Here is a 17,803-nt window from a genome sequence, read left to right as displayed (position 1 = left end):
ATGGAAATAAAAACAAAAATAAACAAATGGGTCCTAATGAAACTTAAAAGCTTTTGCACAGCAAAAGAAACCATAAACAAGACAAAAAGATACTCTCAGAATGGAAGAAAATATTTACAAATGGAGCAACTGACAAAGGATTAATCTCCAAAATATTCAAGCAGCTCATGCAGCTCAATATCAAAAAAACAAACAACCCAATCCAAAATTGGGTGGAAGACCTAAATAGACATTTCTCCAAAGAAGACACACATATTGCCAACAAACAGATGAAAAGATGCTGAGTGTTACTAATCTTTACAGAAATGGAAATCAAGACCACAATGAGGTATCACCTCACATCAGTCAGAATGGCTGTCATCAAAAAATCTAGGAACAATAAATGCTGGAGAGGGTGTGGAGGAAAGAGACCCTCCTGTACTGTTGGTGGGAATGTAAAATCATACAGCCACTATGGAGAACAGTATGGAGGTTCTGTAAAAAACTAAAAATAGAACTACCATATGACCCAGCAATCCCACTACTGGGCATATACCCTGAGAAAACCATAATTCAAAATGATATATATATCCCAATGTTCACTGAAGCACTATTTACAATAACCAGGATATGGAAGCAACCTAAATATCCAATGACAGATTAATGGATAAAGAAGATGTGGCACATATACACAGTGGAATATTACTGAGCCATAAAAAGGAACGAAATTCACCTATTTGAACTGAGGTGAATACACCTAGAGTCTGTCATAGAGCGAAGTAAGTCGGAAAGAGAAAAACAAATACCATATGTTAACGTGTATATATGGAATCTAAAAAAATGGTACTGATGAACCCAGTGGCAAGGAAGGAAAAAATATGCAGACGTAGATAACAGACTTGAGGACACAGTGGGGGACGGGGAAGCTGGGATGAATTGACAGAGTAGTAATGACATATATACACTACCAAATGTAAAATAGATAGTGAGTGGGAAGCTGTTGCATAGCAGAGGCAGATCAGCTCAATGTTTTGTGATGACCTAGAGGGGTGCGATAGGAGTGTTGGAGGGAGACTCAAGAGGTAGGGGATATGGGGATATATGTATACATATAGCTGATTCACTTTGTTGTAGAGCAGAAACTAACAGAACTTTGTAAAACAATTATACTCCAATAAAGATATTTTTTTAAAAGAAGTAGAAGTTCCACAAAGAAATAGAAACAATAAAAATCTCAAACAAATCCTAGAGCTAAAGAATACAATGACTGAAACGAAGAATTCAATAGAAATCTTCAGTAACAGCTTCAGCAAATCTGAAAAAGGAACCAGGAAATTAGAAGACAGGTATTTGAAACTATTTGGTTAGAGAAGCCAAAAGGTAAAGGAGAAGGAAGGAAGGAAGGAAGGAAGAAAGAAAGAAAGAAAGAAAGAAAGAAAGAAAGAAAGAAAGAAAGAAAGAAAGAAAGAAAGAAAGAAAGAAAGAAAGAAAGAAAAAGAAAAAGAAGGAAAGAAAAAGAAAGAAGGAAAGAAAGTGTGAAGAAAGACTATAAGACTTATGGGACATCAGCAGAAACAATATGTGAATTATGGGAATGCCAGTAAGAAAAGAGAAGACAAAGGATAAAAAGTATATTTAAAGCAATAATGGCTGAAAACTTCACAAACATGAGAATAGAGATGGACCTCCTGATTCATGAGCATTGAAGGCCCCAAATAAGTTGAACCAAAAAAAGGCTACACTGAGACACATTATAATTCAATTGTTAAAAGTTAAAAAAAAAAGATATAATTTTGAAAGCAAGACAAAAGCAACTCATCACATACAAGGGAATCCCTATAAGACTACTGGCAGATTCCTCAAAAGAAATCTTGTGGGGCAGTAGAGAGTGAAATGATATATTTAAAATATTGGAAAAACCCTGTCAACCAAGAATATTATACCCAGCAAAGCTCTCCTTCATAAATGAAGGAGAGATAAAGACATTCCCAAGCAATCAAAACTGAGGGAGTTTATCGCCACTATATCTGCATTATGAAAAATGCTAAATGGCATTCTTCAAGCAGGAATAAATTTATGCTAATTAACATCATAAAATCATTTGTGTAAAATTCAATGGTAATGTTAAACATATAGACAGATTCTCCTACATTTTAATGGTGGTGTGTAATTCACTTACAATTCTAGTTGAAAGTTAAAAAAAATCATTGAAAATAACCATATGTATAATAATTTGTTATTGGACATACAACATAAATATATGTAAATTGCAACATCAATAACAACATGTGAGAGGTTAATGGATTTATGTATGCTATTAAAGTTAAGTTGTAATTAAGATTAAGATAGGCTGTCATAAATATAAGATACCTTATGTAATCTTCATGGTAATAACAAAGGAAAAACCTGTAGCAGATAACACAAAAGATCATGACAAAGGAATGAAACCATACCATGACAAGAATTCACCAAATCAAAAAAGAAGACAGAAAGATAAGAAGCAAGAAACAAATGACCTACAAAACAGAGAGCAACTGACAAAAGGATAATATTAAGTTCTTACCTATCAATATTTACTTTAAATGTAAATGGATTAAAATCTCCAATCAAAAGACAAAGAATGGCTTACAAAACAAGATCCAACAACGTGTTGCCTACAACAGACACACTTCAGCTTTAAAGACACACATAGACTGAGAGTGAAAGGATGGAAAAAGATACTTAAAGTACATGAAACCCAAAACAAAGCAGAGGTAGCTATACTTATATCAGACAGATTATACTAAAGGTAAAAATGTTCAAAAGAGATATAGAAGGTAATTATATAATAATACACCAGTTAATCCATCAACAAGGTAACTATTTATGTACACAACACCATAGCATCATTAATGTCTAAAGCAACTACTAACAGAACTAAAAAGAGAAATAAAGAGACACATGATAATTGTTCGGGACTTTTGTTTTCAAACACATTTATTGAAGCATAATTGCTTTACAATGGTGTGTTAGTTTCTGTGAATCACCTATACATATACAAACATCACCATATCTCTTCCCTCTTGCATCTCCCTCCCTCCCACCCTCCCTATCCCACCTCTCTAGGTAGTCACAAATCACCAAGCGGATCTACCTGTGCTATGCGGATACTTCCCACTATCTAGCTATTTTACGTTTGGTAGTGTGTATATGTCCAAGCCACTCTCTCACATTGTCACAGCTTACCCTTTCCCCTCCCCGTATCCTCAAGTCGATTCCCTAGTAGGTCTGCATCTTTACTCCTGTCTTGCCCCTAGGTTCTACGTGACATTTTTTTCCTAGGTTCCATATATATGTGTTAGCATACAGTATTTGCTCTACTCTTTCTGAATTACTTCACTCTATATGACAGTCTCTAGGTCCATACACCTCACTACAAAAAACTCAGCATCATTCCCTTTAATGGCTGAGTAATATTCCATTGAATATATGTGCCACATATTTATCCATTCATCTGTTGATGGACACTTAGGTTGCTTCCATGTCCTGGATGTTGTAAATAGAGCTGCAATGAATATTTTGGTACATGATTCTTTTTGAATTATGCTATTCTCAGGGTATATGTCCAGTAGTGGGATTGCTGGGTCGTATGGTAGTTCTATTTGTAGCTTTCTAAGGAACCTCCATACTGTTCTCCATAGTGGCTGTATCAATTAACATTCCCACCAACCGTGAAAGAGGGTCCCTTTTTCTCCACACCCTCTCCAGCATTTATTGTTTGTAGATTTTTGATGATGGCCATTCTGACCAGTGTAAGATGATATCTCATTGTAGTTTTGATTTGTATTTCTCTAATGATTAATGATGCTGAGCATTCTTTCATGTATTTGTTGGCAGTCTGTATATCTTCCTTAGAGAAATGTCTGTTTAGGTCTTCCGCCCATTTTTGGATTGGATTGTTTGTTTCACTGATATTGAGCTGCAAGAGCTGCTTGTATATTTTGAAGATTAATCCTTTGTCAGTTGCTTCATTTGCAAATATTTTCTCCCATTTTGACGGTTGTCTTTTCATATTGTTTATGGTTTCCTTTGCCATGCAAAAGCTTTTAAGTTTCATTAGGTCCCATTTGTTTATGTTTGTTTTTATTTCTATTTCTCTAGGAGGTGGGTCAGAAAGGATCTTGCTGTGATTTATGTCATAGAGTGTTCTGCCTATGTTTTCCTCTAAGAGGTTGATGGTGTCTGGCCTTACATTTAGGTCTTTCATCCTTTTTGAGTTTATTTTTGTGTATGGTGTTATGGAGTATTCTAATTTCATGCTTTTATATGTAGCTGTCCAGTTTTGCCAGAACCACTTATTGAAGAGGCTGTCTTTTTTCCATGGTATATTCTTGCATCCTTTATCAAAGATAAGGTGACCATATGTCCATGGGTTTATCTCTGGGCTTTCTGTCCTGTTCCATTGATCTGTATTTCTGTTTCTGTGCCAGTACCATGCTGTCTTGATTACTGTAGCTTTGTAGTATACTCCGAAGTCAGAGAGCCTGATTCCTCTAGCTCCGTTTTTCTTTGTCAAGATGGCTTACGCTATTGGGGGTCTTTTGTGTTTCCATACAAATTGTGAAATTTTTTGTTCTACTTCTGTGAAAAATGCCAGTGGTAATTTGACAGGGATTACATTGAATCTGTAGATTGCATTGGGTAGTAGAGTCATTTTCACAGTGTTCATTCTTCCAAGCCAAGAACATGGAATATCTCTCCATCTATTTGTATCATCTTTAATTTCTTTCATCAGTGTCTTATAAATTTCTGCATAGAGGTCTTTTGTCTCCTTAGGTAGGTTTATACCTAGATATTTTACTCTGTTTGTTGCAATGGAAAATGAGAGTCTTTTATTCATTTCACTTTCAGACTTTTCATCATGAGTGTAGAGGAATGCAAGAGTTTTCTGTGCATTAATTTTGTATCCTGCTACTTTACCAATTCATTGATTAGCTCTAGCAGTTTTCTGGTAGCATCTTTAGCATTCTCTATATATAGTATCATGTCACCTGCAAAAGTGACAGATTTACTTCTTCTTTTCCAATTTGGATTCCTTTTATTTCTTTTTCTTCTCTGATTGCTGTGGCTAAAGCTTCCAACACTATGTTGAATAATAGTGGTGTGAGTGGGCAACCTTTTCTTATTCTTGATCTTACTGGAAATGGTTTCAGTTTTTCACCATTGAGGACAATGTTGGCAGTGGGTTTGTCATATATGGCCTTTATTATGTTGAGGAAAGTTCCCTCTATGCCTACTTTCTGCAGGGTTTTTATCATAAATCGGTGTTGAATTTTGTCGAAAGCTTTCTCTGCATCTATTGAGATGATCATATGATTTTTCTCCTTCAATTTGTTAATATGGTGTATCACGTTGATTAATTTACGTATATTGAAGAATCCTTGCATTCCTGGAATAAACCCCACTTGATCATAGTCTGTGATCCTTTTAATGTACTGTTGGATTCTGTTTGCTCGTATTTTGTTGAGGATTTTTGCATCTATGTTCGTCAGTGATATTGGCCTGTAGTTTTCTTTCTTTGTGACATCATTGTATGGTTTTGGTATCAGAGTGATGGTTGCCTCGTAGAGTTAGTTTGGGAGTGTTCCTCCCTCTGCTATATTTTGGAAGAGTTTGAAAAGGATAGGTATTAACTCTTATCTAAATGTTTGATAGAATTCGCCTGTGAAGCCATCTGGTTCTGGCCTTTTGTTTGTTGGAAGATTTTTAATCACCATTTCAAATTCACTGCTTGTGATTGATCTGTTCATATTTTCTATTTCTTCCTGGTGCAGTCTTGGAAGGTTGTCCATGTCTAAGAATATGTCTATTTCTTCCAGGTTGTCCATTTTATTGGCATATAGTTGTTTGTTGTGAGCTCTCATTATCTGTTTTATTTCTGCAGTGTCAGTTGTTACTTCTCCTTTTTCATTTTTAATTCTATGTATTTGGGTCTTCTTCCTTTCTTTCTTGATAAGTCTGGCTAATGGTTTATCAATTTTATCTTTGCAAAGAACCCCGTTTTAGTTTTATTGATCTTGGTATCATTTTCTTCATTTGTTTTTCATTTATTTCTTATCTGATCTTTATGATTTCTTTCCTTCTGCTAACTTTGGGGTTTTTTTTTTTTTGTTCTTCTCTCTCTAATTGCTTAAGGTGTAAGGTTAGGTTGTTTATTTGAGATGTTTCCTGTTCTTAATGTAGGATTGTATTGCTATCAACTTCCCTCTTAGAACTGCTTCTGCTGCATCCCATAGGTTTTGGGTCGTCATGTTTTCACTGTCATTTGTTTCTAGGTATTTTTTAATTTCCTTTTTGATTTATTCAGTGATTTCTTGGTTATCAAGTAGTGTATTGTTTAGCCTCCATGTGTTTGTATTTTTTACAGATTTTTACCTGTAATTGATACCTAGTCTCATAGCATTGTGGTCAGAAAACATACTTAATACAATTTCAATTTTCTTAAACTTACCAAGGCTTGGTTTGTGACCCAAGATATGATCTATCTTGGAGAAGGTTCCACGAGCACATGAGAATAATGTGTATTCTTTTGTTTTTGGATGGAATGTCCTAAAAATATCAATTAAATCCACCTTGTTTAATGTATCATTTAAAGCTTGTGTTTCCTTTTTTATTTTCATTTTGGATGATCTGTCCATTGGTGAAAGTGGGGTGTTAAAGTTCCCTCCTATGATTGTGTTACTGTTGATTTCCCCTTTTATGGCTGTTAGCACTTGCCTTATGTATTGAGGTGCTCCTATGTTGGGTGCATAAATATTTCAATTGTTATATCTTCCTGGATTGATCCCTTGATCATTATGTAGTGTCCTTCTTTGTCTCTTGTAATAGTCTTTGTTTCAAAGTCTATTTTGTCTGATATCAGAAATGCTACTCCAGCTTTATTTTCATTTCTCTTTACATGGAATATCTTTTTCCACCCCCTCACTTTCAGTCTGTATGTGTCCCTAGGTCTGAAGTGCGTCTCTTGTAGACAGCATATATATGGGTCTTCTTTATGTATTGTTTCAGCCAATCTATATCTCTTGGTTGGAGCATTTAATCCCTTTACATTTAAGGTAATTATCGATATGTATGTTCCTATTACCATTTTCTTAATTGTTTTGGGTTTATCATTGTAGGCCTTTTCCTTCTCTTGTGTTTCCTGACTAGAGAAGTTCCTTTTGCATTTGTTGTAAAGCTGGTTTGGTGGTGCTGAATTCTCTTAGCATTTGCTTGTCTTAAGGTTTTTTAATTTCTCCGTCAAATCTGAATGAGATCCTTGCTGGGTAGAATAACCTTTGTTGTAGGTTTTTCTCCTTCATCACTTTATATATTCTCGCTTGCAGAGTTTCTGCTGAAAGATCAGCTGTTAATCTTATGGGGATTCCTTATGTGTTATTTGTTGTTTTTCCCTTGGTGCTTTTAATATTTGTTCTTTGTATTTAGTTTTTGATAGTTTGATTGATATGTGTTTTGGCATGTTTCTCCTTGGATTTATCCTGTATGCGACTCTCTGTGCTTCCTGGACTTGATTATCTATATCCTTTCCCATATTAGGGAAGTTTTCAACTATAATCTCTTCAAATATTCTCTCAGCCCCTTTCTTTTTCTCTTCTTCTTCTGGGACCACTATAATTCGAATGTTGGTGCATTTAATGTTGTTCCAGAGTTCTGTGAGACTGCCTCAATTATTTTCATTCTTTTTTCTTTATTATGCTCTGCACTAGGTATTTCCACTATTTTATCTTCCAGGTCACTTATCTGTTCTTTTGCTTCAGTTATTCTGCTATTGGTCTCTTCTAGAGAATTTTTAATTTCATTTATTGTGTTGTTCACCTCTGTTTGTTTGCTCTTTAGTTCTTGTAGGTCTTTGTTAAATGTTTCTTGTATTTTCTCCATTCTATTTCCAAGATATTTGATCACCTTTACTATCATTCTTTTGTATTCTTTTTCAGTTAGACTGCCTATTTCCTCTTCATTTGTTAGGTCTGGTGGGTTTTTGTCTTGCTCCTTCATCTGCTGTGTGTTTCTCTATCTTCTCATTTTGCTTATCTTACTATGTTTGGGTTCTCCTTTTCACAGGCTGCAGGTTCGTAGTTTCTGTTGTTTTTGGTGTCTGTCCCCATTGGCTAAGGTTGGTTCAGTGGGTTGTGTAGGATTCCTGGTGGAGGGGACTAGTGCCTGTGCTCTGGTGGATGAGGCTGGAACTTGTTTTTCTGGTGGGCAGGTCCACCTCTGGTGGTGTGTTTTGGGGTGTCTGTGGCCTTATTATGATTTTAGGCAGCCTCTGTGCTAATGGATGGGTTTGTGTTCCACTCTTGCTAGCTGTTTGGAATACGGTGTCCAGCACTGTCGCTTGCTGGTCATTGAGTGGAGCTGTGTCTTGGCATTGACATGGAGATCTCTGGGAGATTTTCGCCATTTGATATTACATGGATCTGGGTGGTCTCTTGTGTACCAGTGTCCTGAACTTGTCTCTCCCACCTCAGTGGCACAGCCCTGACACCTGCCTGGAGAACTAAGAGCCAGTCCTCTACATGGCTCCGAATAAAAGGGCAAAAAGAAGAAATAAAGAAAGAAGAAGGGCTTCCCTGGTGGCACAGTGGCTGAGAGTCCCCCTGCTGGCTCACTCAGGCTGTGGTAAGGGTGAGGTACGGCGTCCGGGGCGAGCCTGCAGCAGCAGAGGCAGGCCTGATGTTGCACCAGCCTGAGGCATGCTGTGCGTTCTCCCAGGGAAGTTGTCCCTGGATCACGGTACTCTGGCAGTGGCGGGCTGCACAGGGTCCCGGGCAGAACAGTGTGGATAGTGACCTGTGCTTGCACACAGGCTTCTTGGTGGCTGCAGCAGCACCATTAGCATCTTATACCCGTCTCTGGTGTCTGCACTGATGGCTCCCGCTTGCGCCCGTCTCTGGAGCTCCTTTAAGCGGCTCTCTTAATCACCTCTCCTTGCACACCGGGAAGCAAAGAGGCAAGAAAAAGTCTCTTGTCTCTTCGGCAGCTCCAGACATTTTCCTGGACTCCCTCCCAGCTAGCTGTGGCACACTAGCCCCCTTCAGGCTGTGTTCATGCAGGCAACCCCAGTCATCTCCCTGGGATCCGACAGAAGCCCGAGCCTCAGCTTCTAGACCCCCCCCCCCGCCCCGGCTGGTGAGCAGACAAGCCTTCGGGATGGTGAGTGCTGGTTGGCACCGATCCTCTGTGCGGGAATCTCTCCAGCTTGCCCTCTGCACCCCTGTTGCTGCACTCTCCTCTGTGGCTCCAAAGCTTCCCCCCTCTGCCACCCGCAGTCTCCAACCACGAGGGGCTTTCCTAGTGTGTGGAAACCTTTCCTCCCTCATAGCTCCCTCTCACTGGTGCAGGTCCCGTCCCTATTCTTTTGTCTCTGTTTTTCCCTTTTTTTTTTTTTGCCCTATCCAGGTACATGGGGAGTTTCTTGCCTTTTGGGAGGTCAGAGCTCTTCTGCCAGTGTTCAGCAGGCGTTCTGTTGGCGTTGTTCCACATGTAGATGTATTTCTGATGTATTTTTGGGGAGGAAGGTGATCTCCGTGTCTTACTCTTCTGCCATCTTGCAGCTCCTCCTGGGGACTTTTAATACACCTCTCTCAACAGGTATAGATCATCAAGATACAAAATCAATAAGGAATGGATTTGAACAACACTTATAGACTAAAATGATCCTAAAAGACACATACAGAACATTCTGTCCACTACCAAATGATGAAAAATAGATAATATAAATAGACCAATAACAAGTAAGGAAACTGAATTAGTAATCAAATCCTTCCAACAAAGAAAAGCACAGGAGCAGATAGTTTCACTGGTGAATTCCAACAAACATTTAAAGAAGCATTAATCTAATAAGGACCTACTGTATTGCACAGGGAACTCTTACTCAATACTCTGTAATGGCCTAGATGGGAAAGGAATCTAAAAAAGAGTGGATATATGTATATGTATAATTGATTCACTTTGCTGTACACTTGAAACAAACACAACATTGTAAATCAACTATACTCCAATAAAAATTTTAAAAAATAACAAAAGCATTAATGCCAAATCTTCTCAAACTCTTCCAAAAAAATTGAAGAGAAGGGAACACTTCCAGTCTCAATTTACAAGTCCAGTATTATCCTGATACAAAAGCCAGGTAAGAACACTACAGGCCAATATCCCTGATGAATATAGATGCAAAAATTCTCAGAAAATACTCACAAACTGAATTCACCAGCACACTGAAAGAATAATACACCATGATGAAGTGGGTTCATCCCTAGGATGCAAGGATGGCTCAACATAGGCAAAATCAATAAATGTGGTACATCACATTGCCACAATGAAAGACAAATATAATATAACCATCTTAATAGATGCAAGGATATATAAACACAAAGGATGCCTAGCACCAAGCAATGTGATAGACCCAGGGCAGGTAACAACCACCCTGCCATCTAGGAAGAAATATTTTGTTCAACATCCATTCATGATAAAAGTCTCAACAAATTGGTTGTAGAAAGAATGAACCTCAATATAATAAAGGCCATATAAACCAAACCCACAATTAACATCAAACTCAATGTTAAAAGCTTGAAAGCTTTTCCTCTATGATCAGAAACAAGACAATGGTTCCTAATCTCACCACTCCTATTTAACATTTTACTAGAAGTCCTAGCCAGAGAAATCAGGCAAGAAAAAAAAAATAAACTGAATGTGAAAGAAAAAACTAAAATCAGTAGTATTTCAGTACATTAACAACAAATTATCTGAAAATGAAATAAATCTCAAATGTAGTAGCATTAAAAAGAAAGAAATACTTAGAAATAAATCTAACCACGTGAAAGAGCTATACACTGAAAACAGTAAGACACTGATGAAAGAAATGGAGACACAAACAGTGAAAAGATATTCTGTATTCATGGACTGGGAGAAATAATATTGTTAAAATGTCCATACTACCCAAAGCCATTTACAGATTAAATGCAAACCCTATCAAAATTCCAATGGCAATTTTTACATAAATAGAAAAAAAAATCCTAAAATTCATTGTCAAGCACAAAAGATTTTGAATAGACACAGAATTCCTGAGAACGAAGAATCAAGCTGGAGGCATCACACCTCTTAATTTCAAACTATATTATAAAGCTATAGTAATCAAGACAGCACAGCACAAGCATAAAAACAGACACATACACCAACGGAACAAAATTGAGATCTGATAAATAACCCAATCATATATGACCATCTAATATTTGACAAGGAGCCAAGAATGCTCACTGGAGAAAAATAATCTCTTCAATAAATGGTGCTGAGTAAATTAGATATTCACATGCAAGTGAAGGAAATTAGACCCCTATCTTATATCACTCAAAAAATTAACTCCAAATGGATTAAACACCTAAATTTAAGACCTGAAACCATAAAACTCTTAGAAGACAACATAGAGGGAAAAGTTTCTGGACATTGGTCTTGTCAGTGATAATTTGGATATGACACATAAAAGCAAAAGCAACAAAATCAAAATCAAAAGTAAACAATGGGAACTACATCAAACTAAAAGCCTTCTGCAAGAGTAACAATCAAAAACATAAAAGACAAAAGTAACAATCACAAACATAAAAAGGCAGACAACTGAATGGGAGAAAATATTTGCAAAATACATATATAAGTGGTTAATATTCAAAATATATATGGAACCCATACAACTCAATAGCAAAAATAATAATCCAACTAAAATGGGCAAAGGAACTGAATAAACATATTTCCAAAGAATATATTTAAACAGACAACATGAAATATATATGAAAAGGTGCTCAACATCAGTAATTATCAGAGAAATTCAAACAAAACCACAGTGATGAGTTGGGGCGTGTTCAGGGTGACATTTATACAATGGAATATTATTGAGCCATAAAAAAGAATGAAATAATGCTATTTGAGGCAACATTGATGGACCCAGAGATTATCATGCTAAGTGAAGTGAGCAAGACAAAGACAAATATCATGTGATATCACTTATATATGGAATCAAGAGAAGTGATACAAATGAACTTATTTACAAAACAGAAACAGACCCACAGACATAGAAAACAAACTTGTGGTTACCAAAGGGGAAGTGGGGGGGAGGGATAAATTTGGAGTTTGGGATTAACATATACACACTACTATGTATAAAATAGATAACCAACAAGGACCTACTGTATAGCACAGGAAATTATGCTCAATATTTTATAATAACCTACAACGGAAAAGAATCTGAAAAAAATAGATACACACTTATGTTTAACTGGATCACTTTGCTGTACACCTGAAACTAACACAACATTGTAAATCAACTATAGTTCAATAAAAATTAATTAATTTTTAAAAAACCACAGTGAGATATCACCTTAAACCTGTTACAATGGCTATTATAAAAAAGACAAGAGACAACAAGTCCTAGTGAGGATGTGGAGAAAAGGGAACCCTAGTACACTGTTGGTGGGAATGTAAATTTGTATAGCCTCTATGGAAAACAGCATTCCTCAAAAAAAAAAAAAAGGTTCCTCAAAAAATTAAAAGTACAAATACCGTCTGATCCAGAAATTCCACTCCTGTGTATATATGCAAAGAAAACAAAAATACTAATTCAAAAAGATATATGCACTCCAAAGTTCACAGTGGCATTATTTACAACAGCCAAGATATGGAAGCAACCTAAGTGCCCATCAACTGATGAATGGATAAAGAAGCTGTGATATATACGCAATGGTATTTTGCTTCATAAAGTAAATCAGACAGAGAAAGATAAGTACTGTATGTTTTCATTTATATGTTGAACCTAAAATTTAAAATAGACCAGGCACTGCTGGGGGCCCACGGACACCTAAGGGGATGGGAGGAACAAACCAGTAGGATGTGGGTGGAGGGAGGGGGGAGGAGAAGTGGAGGTGAGATGGGACCAGTGTCCCTGAGGTGGGGGGAGGGGAGGGGAGGGGTTACCATGCTCAAGACGGGCCCACCCAAAGTGAGGGGATTAGCTGGGAGAGGAAGAGACCCTCGAGGGATGGGGGATTAGAAGGGAACTTGGCCAGAGATTCCCCCACCCACTTGGGCCCCCAAGAGGCTGCTGAGGTTCCAGGACTGATTTTCCACACTCTGAGAACCACTCTGGCTGCACTAAGCCTAATCCTGCCCCCAACCCCCACATACGGCCTTATCACTGCACTCAACACTCTGAGGCCCCCTCTTGTCCTGGAGCCATTTCTCAACTGAGGGTCTTCAGCCTAGGCCCAGCCCCTGCCTAAACCCCACACCTGCCTAAGCACCACCCTGCCTAACCTCCAACCCAAAAGCCAAGGCTTTTTTTGGCCCTTTTTAAAAAAACTTTTACGCTATGGTTCTGTGTTCCTTGTTGTTTCATTTATATTTTTTCCAATAATTTTTTTTCTAATTTTAATTTATTTTTTACTCTTTGTTACTGTTGTGCTCCTTCTGGTTTGTTCTCCCCTCCATTTTTTTTTGTTTGTGGTTTTGTTTTACCTTGTTGTTGTTTCACTTATATTTTTACTTTTTCTAATATATTTTTTTATTTTTCTAACTTTATTTTTTATTCTTTGTTATTGCACTGCTCCTTTTTTTTTTGCCACTTTACATGGCTTACAGGACCTTGGTTCCCAGACGAGGGGTCAGGCCTGAGCTCCTGTGGTGGGAGTGCTGAGTTCAAACCACTGGACTAAGAGAGAACCTCAGACCAGAGGAAATATTGAGTTAGGTCTCCTAGAGGTCCTCATCTCAGCACCAAGACCCAGCTCTAACCAACTGCCCACAAACTCCAGTGCTGCATACCTCAAGCCAAACAACCAGTAAGACAGGAACACAGTCCCACCCATTAAAAAAAATGAGATGACCAAAAAATATGTTACAGGCAAAGGAGCAAGGTAAATACCTACAAGATCAAATAAATGAGAAGGAAATAGGCAACCTACCTGAAAATGAATTCAGAGTAATGATAGTAAAGATGACCCAAGATCCTGGAAATAGAATGGAGGCAGGGATAAAGAAAATACAACAAATATTTTAAAAAGAACTAGAAGAACTAAAGAACAAACAGAAAGTGATGAATAACACAATAACTGAAATGAGAAATATACTAGAAGGAATCAACAGCTGAATAACTGAGGCAGAAGAACGAATAAGTGAGCTCAAAGATAGAATGGTGGAAATAACTGCCATGGAGCAGAATAAAGAAAAGAGAATGAAAAGAATTGAGGACAGCTTCACAGACTTCTGGGACAACATTAAAAGCATCAATATTCAAATTATAGGGGTCCCAGAAGAAGAAGAGAAAGAGAAAGTGTCTGAGAAAATATTCAAAGAAATTATAGTCAAAAATTCCCTAACATGGGAAAGAAAATAGTTAACCGACTCCAAGAAGTGCAGAGAGTCCCAGGCAGGATAAACCCAAGGAGAAAAATACTGAGACACATAATAATCAAACTAACAAAAATTAAATACAAAGAAAAAGTATTAAAAGCCGCAAGGGAAAAATCAATAAATAACATACAAGGGAATCCCATAAGGTTATCAGCTGCTTTTCCAGCAGAAACTCTGCAGGCCAGAAGGGAGTGGCAGGATATATTTAAAGTGATGAAAGGGAAAAACCTACAACCAAGATTACTCTACCCAGAAAGGATCACATTCAGATTCAAAGAAGAAAACAAAAACTTTGCAGACAAACAAAAGATAAGAAAATTCAGCACCACCAAACCAACTTTACAACAAATGCTAAAGGAACTTCTCTAGCTGGGAAACACAAGAGAAGAAAAATATCCACAAAAACAAACCTGAAACACTTAAGAAAATGGTAATAGGAATACACATATTGATAATTACCTCAAATGAAAATGGAATAAGTGCTCCAACCAAAAGACACAGACTGTCTGAATTAATACAAAAACAAGACCTGTATATATGCTGTCTATGAGAGACCCACATCAGACCTACAGATACATACAGACTGAAAGTGAGGAAATGGAAAAATATATTCCATGCAAATAGAAAATACAAGAAAGCTGGAGTAGCAATACTATTATCAGATAAAATAGACTTTAAAATAAAGACTGTTACAAGAGATAAGGAAGGAAACTAAAACATGATGTAGGGATCAATCCAAGAAAAAAATATAACAATTATAATTATTTAAGCACCTAGCAGAGGAGCACCTCAATATGTAAGGCAAATGCTAACAGCCATAAAAGGGAAAGTTGACAGTAACACAATAATAGTGGGGAACTTTAACATCCCACTTACACCAATCAACAGACCACCCAGAAACAAAATTAATGAGGAAACACAATCATTAAATAACACAATAGTCCAAATAGATTTAATTGATACTTATAGGACATTCCATCTGAAAGCAAGAGAATACACTTTCTTCTCAAGCACACATGGAACATTCCCCAAGATAGACCACATCTTAGGTCACAAATCAATCATCAGAAAATTTAAGAAAACTTAAATTGTATCAAGAATCATTTCTGACCAAAACACTATGAGATTAGAGATCAATTACAGGAAAAAAAACTGTAAAAAACCCACAAACACAAGGAGGCTAAACAGTGTGCTGCTAAATAACCAAGAGATCACTGAAGAAATCAAAGAGGAAATAAAAAATACCTAGAAACAAATGACAATGAAAACATGATGACCCAAAACCTATGGAACACAGAAAAAACAGTTCTAAGAGGTAAGTTTACAGCAATAAAATCTCACCTCAAGAAACAAGAAAAATCTCAAATAAACAATCTAAACTCACAACTAAAGCAACTAGAGAAAGAACTAAGAAAATCCAAAGTTAGAAGAAAAGAAATCATAAAGATCACAGCAGACATAAATGAAATAGAAATGAAGCAAAAATAGCAAAGATCAGTAAAACTAACAGCTGGTACTTGGAAAAGATAAACAAAATTGATAAACCTTTAGCAAGACTCATCAAGAAAAAGAGGGAGAGGACTCAAATCAGCAAAATTAGAAATGAAAAAGGAGAAATTACAACTGACAACACAGAAATACAAGGGATCATAAGAGACTACTACAAGCAACTATATGCTAATAAAACAGACAACCTTGAAGAAATGGACAAATTCTTGGAAAGGTACAACTTTCCAAGACTGAATCAGGAAGAATTAGAAAATATGAACAGAACTATCACAAGTAATGAAATTTAAACTATAATTTAAAAACTTCGAACAAACAAAAGTCCAGGGCCAGATGGCTTTACAGACAAACTCTATCAAATATTTAGAGAAGAGCTAACACCTATCTTACTCAAACAGTTCCAAAAAACTGCAGAGGGAGGAAGATTCCAAAATTTGTTCTATTAGTCCACCATCACGCTGATACTGAAACGAGACAAAGATATCACAAAAAAAGAAAATTACAGTCCAAAAAATCTAATGAACATAGATTCAAAAATCCTGAACAAAACACTAGCAAACAGAATCCATCAACACATTAAAAAGACCATACATCATGATCAAGAGGGATTTCCCCCAGGAATGCAATGATTCTTCAACATATGCAAATCAACCAATGTGGTACACCATATTAACAAATTAAAGAATAAAAACCATATGATTAGCTCAATCGATGGAGAAAAAGGGTTTGACAAAATTCAACACCAATTTATGATAAAAACTCCCCAAAAAGTGGGCACAGAGGTAACCTATCTCAACAAAATAAAGGCCATATAAGACAAATCCACAGCAAACATCATTCTCAGTAGTGAAAAACTGAAATAATATCCTCTAAGATCAGGAAAAAGACAAGGATCTCCACTCTTGCCACTCTAATTCAACATAGTTTTGAAAGTCCTAGCCATGGGAATCAGAAAAGAAAAATAAAAGGAATCCAATTTGGAAACCAAGAAGTAAAGCTGTCACTGTTTGCAGATGACATGATACTATACATAGAAAATCCTAAAGATGCCAACAGAAAACTACAAGAATTAATCAATGAATTTGGTAAAGTAGCAGGATGCAAAATTAATGCACAGAAAATTCTTGCATTCTATACACTAAGAACAAAAGACCAGAAAGAGAAATTAAGGAAACACTCCATTTACCACTGCAACAAAAAGAATAAAATAACTAGGAATAAAGCTACCTAAGGAGGCAAAGACCTGTACACAGAAAACTATAAAACACTGATGAAAAAATCAAAGATGACATAAAAAGATAGAGAGGTATACCATGTCCTTGGATTGGAAGATTTGATATTGTGAAAATGCCTATACTACTCAAAGCAATCTATAGATTCTATGCAATCCCTATCAGATAACCAATGCCATTTTTCACAGAATTAGAACAAAAAAATTTTACAATTTATATGGAAACACAAAAGAAGCAATTTCGAGAAGGAAAACGGACCTAACAAAATAAGGCTCCCTGACTTCACACCATACTACAAAGCTATAGTAATCAAGAGAGTATGGTACTATAATAAAAACAGAAATATAGATCGATGGTACAGGACAGAAAGCCAGAGATAAACCCACACACGTGTGGCCAGCTAATCTATGACAAAGGAGGCAAGAACATACAATGGAGAAAAGACAACTTCTTCAATAAGTGGTGCTGTCAAAACCGGACAGCAACATGCAGAAGAATGAAATTAGAACAAACACTAAAATCATACACAAAGATAAAATCATAATGGATTAAAGCCTTAAATATAAAGGCAGACACTATAAAAGTCTCAGAGGAAACATAGGAAGAACACTCTTTGACATAAATCACAGCAAGATCGTTTCTGACCCACCTCCTAC

Source organism: Leucopleurus acutus (assembly GCF_964270905.1).
Source record: "Leucopleurus acutus genome assembly, chromosome: X".
NCBI lineage: Eukaryota > Metazoa > Chordata > Mammalia > Artiodactyla > Delphinidae > Leucopleurus > Leucopleurus acutus.
Note: the sequence above shows the minus strand (reverse complement) of the source record.